We start from the raw sequence: 6,874 nt of genomic DNA on the forward strand, positions 1-6,874 counted from the left end.
GTTCCAAGAGAAGTGCTATGAAATATATTAGAAAAGAAATGGGTTAATCTTGCTTATACTCAAGTTATTAAGGATGTGTATGCATGAGTTGTTACTTGTGTTCAAATACAATGAGGTTGAACTAAGTATTTTCCTATTTCAATTGGATTACATCAAGGCTCAACTTTAAGCCCATATCTTTTTGCTTTACTCATGGATGTTCTTACAATACATTTACATGAGGATGTACCGTGGTGTATGCTTTTTGCTGGTGATATTCTTCTTGTTGATAAGATGAGAGATGGAGTTGAAGGTAAACTTAAATTATGGAGGTTAAGCTTAGAGCCTAAATATTTTCGTTTGAGTAGATTTAAAATCGAATATATTGAGTGTAATTTTAGTAGTAAAAGATCTAATTAGGGGGTTGTGATTTTGGGCGATCAAGTCATTAATAAGAGTACATGTTTTAGATATCTCAAGTCTATTGTCTAGAGTGATGGTGAAATAAATGGGGATATTATTAGTAGAATTTAAGTTGGATGGTTGAAATGGAGGAAAGCATTGGTCATATTGTTTGATAGAAAAGCACCACCTCAAATTTAAGGAAAAATCTTATAAGATGGTGGTGAGACCTGCAATTCTTTATTGTGCATAATGTTGGCCATTAAAAGAGAAGCATACAATTAAGTTAAGTGTTGTAGAGATGAGGATACTCACGTGGATGAGTGGTTTTACTGTTTGAGATAGAATGTGAAACGGGCATATATGTGAAAAGGTTGGAGTTGCTCTAGTGGTAAATAAGATTGGAGAGAGTTGCCTTAGATGATTTGTTCACACTCATGCTCAATCATTTGTGCTTAATGCCTTTTGGCATGTTTCCATGTGAATGCACATCTAGTTGCATTTCCATGACGTGTTTGTGCATATCTCAAACCTTCTTGCCCATTTTGTGTTTTCTTTCAACATTTGATCCTGACATATTAAAATTCTAGCCACCATGCCAATATGTTGTCCTATTGAGACCAACTTCAAGTCATCATGTTGACATCTCTTTGCACCTCTACTGACTTCTTAGCACCTTGTGTCATAACACTATAAGGAGTAATTTTTCTTGCCAGATCCCCCCTTTCTTTTAATGTGTGCACTTATAGTCATCTCCCTCACTTTCACCAGGTTCTCCACCTAATAACATATTCTTAGCCATTTTTATAAGGTGGTAGGAAAGGGATGGATTTCATTTATAATGGAACTTATACTTCTTAGATGTAACTCCTTAGAACCCTTGTGATTGAGCCTCAGTGCTAAACTTTGGAAGTTAAAGTGGTCTTCACTTAATGGGTTTATTATCACCATTTGATATGTTTTTCATCTTGTCATTAATGAGTCGGCATAGTCATCTTCCTCGGCCTATAGTTAGCCAACACCTCATCAGTAAGTAATCAACCAACTTGTCATCAAGTCATCAACTTCTTCATCATATTATTAATAAACTTGTTGATTAACTCATTGTACAACTCGCCAAATTCACAAACCCATTTTCCTTTACTATTACACCTTAGGAAGTCATTGTATCTAATAAGCTGAATACTTCAACTTTTGAGAGAAATATTTGTATCCCACATCGAGGCAATTTTGTTGGCTTTCGTAAGATGAAAATTTTAACTTTCAATGATCAGATGGAACCTTTCTTTGAGATGCCCATTGACCTTCTAATTTTGCTAGGTTAGTCCAACCCACATTACCATGTGTGTATCCTCCTTCCAACTTATGCACCCATAAATATACCTTCTAGTTTGTGCGCTAGCTTACACTAGCACACAAACTCTCCAACATGCATCCATTAGTTCCCTTCCAACCGATCACTAGGTTAATATATATTAAATCTATTCAGGATTTGCTACATCTTTCATTTGTTAACTATATTTGTCCAATACTTTTCCACCATTGACAATATTTCTTTTCTTTAATGACCTCTTTAGCCTATTCGTTCACTATAGACTCTACAACAATCACCATATGCTTTACCATGGTCTTCATGTTTGCCCAAAAAATCAACTTTTGTACTTTTCACGCTATGTTGTAACTCATATTCTTCTCAATGTTCATGATTGTCTTGAGGTGACCCCATCAACTTATTAGTAAAAGGTAATTCGTAGCCTTAAAATTCTTTAAAGCTAATTGGATTCTCATAGTTTGATATAAGAAATCAAAGAACTTAAATACAAATTGACAATGAAAAGAAGATGAAGAAGAAGAAGAAGAAAGAAACAGATCAAAACACTTTCCAGTTTCCATTACTCGTACTTTTTTAATATTTTCATCTTTTCCTTTTGTATTATTTAAAATTATATGCAAGGAAATAAAATAAACCATCAATCATAAACTTTCAACAATCACTATTTTTTCATATTGTTTATAGTTACAGTCATGCAATAAAAAAATTTAAAAAAGACTCTTTGTATTGTATGTGAAACCATCCACCACTCATGCATTCTTTAGTATTTTCACTTTCTATTTCATATTGCTTATAATTACAAGCAAGCAAGAAAATATTCAAAAATAATTTCTTCATCCTTTATTTGAGCACCTCCAAAGGTTACTTGAAATAAAATCATGATTGCTCTCTTTATCTACTTGGCTCTCTTTCTCTCTCTCTTATTATTTTCCCTTGATGCCAACATGAAATTATTAAGAAGAGAGAAGGGGAGAGGAGAGAACTGAAAGGCAAGCATTTTTATCTAATTTCGTAGCTTGCTCTATTGTCTACTAAGATTGTGGAATACAGCACCTTCATATTATGTACAAAACATATAGAGTTTCAAACATTTAATTACATGGGTAAGTGAGTTGAGCTGAGCTCTATTAGTCTTAGCTTGAGCTTGATTGATTAATTTAGTTCAAACTTAAGCTAGAGTTAATTCTACGATTTTGATCCAACTCATTAATTTATAACAAAAAAAGAGGAAATGATTATAGTTCAAGTAGTTATTATGATAAAATGATAAAAAATGAAAGATTAAAATATAAGTAATAAAGAATCACTTAATAGAAGAGAGTGAGATAAAAGTTTTTAAAAATTGTAAATTGTTTTATACTTAAATTCTTGAATTCTAATATATTTTATGTGTATTTCATATTAATGTTTTTTAAATGAGTTGGCTGGTGAGCTAATGAATCGAGTTGATGCTGGTTCAAGCTTGACACATTAGCTCATCTTGCCCGGCTCACAAGCTAGTTAACATGCTGAGCTCAAGCTAGGTAATGATTCGGCTTGACTCACTTACACCCTTAGGTTTAAGCTTTAAACAATGATATAACTTCAACTATTTCATTATTTTTCTCTAAATTTTATGCTTCATTAAATCATAGTTATAAACCACAAACCCATTCATTCAATACTCTATAGGACTCATTTGGTGCTTTTAACTTAGAAATCATAATTTTAAAATGATAAATTTTGTTAAATTTATTATTTGGTTGGATGCAAGTAGACAATTATTTTAATTTCAAACTCAACCATTCTTTTCATAGCCTCCTAAAAAAAAATGAAAAATTTAAAATAAAATAAAAATACTATTATATACATTTTCCACTAATAAACGTCATAATAGTTATTTAAATCTATCATATTCTACTGATAATAATATAAAAATATTATTCTCACTATTAAAATATCAGAAAAACAATAAAATAATTGTAACTAAAGAAAAATTTCACTATAGTTTGATAAAATAAAATTGTAAGAAATTGTCACAAAAGGACCGTTAATGTTGATATTTTTGCCGTGCGCTTTGGCTGCATTCATTTTGCAGCTTTATCTTCTTCTCTTTTCGCTTTATGAATGGTCAAGCATTTTAAATGACACAAGAGAATGGGCTGCTGGCCTTACTTTAGAGGAAGGAGAAAGGAAGCAGGGAGAAGACTTCTTTACTTTTTTTTTTCTAAGACAATTTGTTATGATTTTAAGTACTAGAACATGTGCTTGGATTGTATTTTCATTGGCCAAGAATAGGGTGTAATTGAGTGAGACTGACTCATGAACTAGCTAGGACTGACTGGATAGATGACACATGAGTTGAGCTCGATCAATGAGCTATAAGTTAAACATGAGCCAACTCCAAATCAACTCGTTAATTAGGGGTTTCAATATTTGACACTAAAATTCCGACACGAAAATTTCATGTTCGGGTTGATGGGTTAAGGGTTTTGACCCTTTTAAAAATTGGGTCAGGTTCGGGTTGATTTGGAAACTCGAGATTGATCCGGAATGACCCAGACTGCCCGTGCTGACTGGACCTGATCGGAGCTACCCAGCCTGCCCACTCGCGTCCCGAAGCCCTGCGTCGCTTCCCGCTGACCGCTGACCCCCTGCTTGCCGTCATGCATCCTGTCGCCGGTTGCTTCCGTTGTCGCCAGCTTTCGCTGCCTTTCACTTTCGTTGGCTTCCGATGCTGTCGTGTTTGCGGGTCGGGTTTTCCAGAACCCAAAGCGGGGCGGGTTCGGGTCCGAATAGCTAATCTGTTTGCAAAAAATGGGTTAGGTTTGAGTTGACCCAAATAGTGCATGATCAATTCCGAATTCGACCCGAACCCGATTTATGACCCGAAATTGACACCCCTATCATTAACGCATGATCGAGCTCTACTCCTCTAGTAAATTGATCCAACTAGCAACTTATATTCTTGGCAATATAAATATCTCACCCTTTAACTTTTTAAGCTCTACAATGTGTCATTGGTGGCTTCAGTAAAAACGGCTTTTAGACGGCTAGCCAATTTAGCAAATCTCTCATGCAAATTATTTATTCACCAAAAAGTTGGATTTTAGCAATCTTTTCAGCTGTCTTCAGCTTCTCACCATTGAACTCCGATTGAAAGTTGGTAAGAGCTTTCTTTATAGTTCCAAAGTCAAGAGTTAAAATCATCAAGCTCTTAGACCATTCATAATTTTTCCAAAAAAAAAAAAAATCCAATAAGTCAACGACTCCTTCAAGCAAGTGAGTTGGAGGATAATATCAATCAAGGATTCCAAACTTCAAGATGAAGCAATAGTTATCCATGTCTTATTTATTAGTGTTTTAGACTACATATTTTATGAAAATAAATGGATTAATCCTATAAATTCATGATCATATGGTCATTTTAGAGGACTGGTATATTATATTATTCCAATAGTTTTTTATGAATAAAATTTCTAGAGCTTCTTTCTTTTGGAGCTCATTTCCTTATTTAAAATCTTTTGCCTCTTTCTTTCTCTTTCAAGTTCTACTAAAAATCTCATAATTGAGTAAACTCGAGCAATCATTTATGAATAAATTTGAATTCAATAGCTCTGATTATTGGAATGTAATAAAAGTCATAATATTTTATGAAACAATTCTTAAAATTTTTTTTATAATGTTGGGATTTTATAATTTCCTTATTGACTATGTTAATGGCTGACTTTTTAAAATGATATAAATGATAGTGATATATCTTCAAAAAATTATCTTTATCGAGCATCACTACAGGAAAATGCGGCGTTACCGACGGATGGATACTGGCTGATTCCATCCGTCGGTAACAACCGAAATACGTCAGAATTATTATCTTTCTGGTGTATTTCCGACGTAAAATGGTCCGATGGTATTTCACGCGTCGGAAATAAATTACCGGCGTAAAATTTCCGCTGGAACTAGTTCAGGCGGTTCTTCTGGCGCAATTCCGACAAAACAAAGAAGGCCATTAAAAAATTGTTTTGTTGCTTTATTCCGACATAAGATGCATCGGTATTTCGGTAGAGAGTAGACGCCGGCATTACCGACGAATCTTACGCCGGGGAATAAACGACGCTCTGTTACCAACAAACCTTATCGTCACAATCTCCGCTGGTACTACCGGCGCATATGGTCGTCGGGAAAAGCTCGTTGTATCGCATTACCGGTGAACATTACCGTTGCATACACCGCTAGTATTACCGGCACACGTGGTCGCGGGAAAAGCTCGTTGTATCGTATTACCAGTACTGTTTTCAGTAGATTATCTGTCAGAAACCTGTAGCATAAACAAAAAAACAACCTTCCTCCTTTTAAAAATTGATTTTCACAATTATACATACATAAAAAATAATACAATAATAATATATACAGTCACTTCAGATCAATAACATCACAAATTACATTATAGAATATAAATATTTAAATCATAACATAAATAAGAAGAGTATTGTCAACAAACATCAAATACTAAAAAAAAATAATATGTCAAATGAACAAACAACTAAACATGTCCAAATATAAATATTCACATCAGCAAAATAAATAACATCTACGACTCTGATTTAGTCTCCTCCTTGGCTGATGTTGTACAGCTCCTCCCACTACTCATATGCTTTCTCATGTTTCGCATTTCCTCTAACATTTGAGCTTGTTGTATCTGCATCTTTTGCATATGCATATGCTGTTGCATATACATATGCCAGTCAGCTTGTGCTTTCCTTACCTGTTCTAGCTCGGTTATAAGGGTAGATATATGTTGGGTATATAAAAACTCATGGGTGTTAGCTGAGAAACTGGAGCTACCAAATGTTTGCAACTTATATGTAGCCGCTTGCGAGCCTAAACTGTATACTTTGTCGTGATGAATTCCTCCTACTACTTGCGCCAAGTGCGGTAGTCAGAATATTTTGCTGATTCACCTGCTACAGCCTGGCTCTCTCGAAGTCGTATATACTCCTCCTATAAAATTTAATAAAAATTTAATCAATTTATATATAACATCACAAAATTTAAACTTATATACTTACATAGGCTTTTCTCGCACGCTCATGAACCCATTGCTGATCCTCCTGCCGCTTGTGGGTATGACTATGCAATTCAACATGAGTTGGGTCGATCTCTACCCAGCAATTCTAGGCT

The sequence above is a fragment of the Dendrobium catenatum genome, unplaced genomic scaffold (genome assembly GCF_001605985.2).
Source record: "Dendrobium catenatum unplaced genomic scaffold, ASM160598v2 fragScaff_scaffold_1508, whole genome shotgun sequence".
NCBI lineage: Eukaryota > Viridiplantae > Streptophyta > Magnoliopsida > Asparagales > Orchidaceae > Dendrobium > Dendrobium catenatum.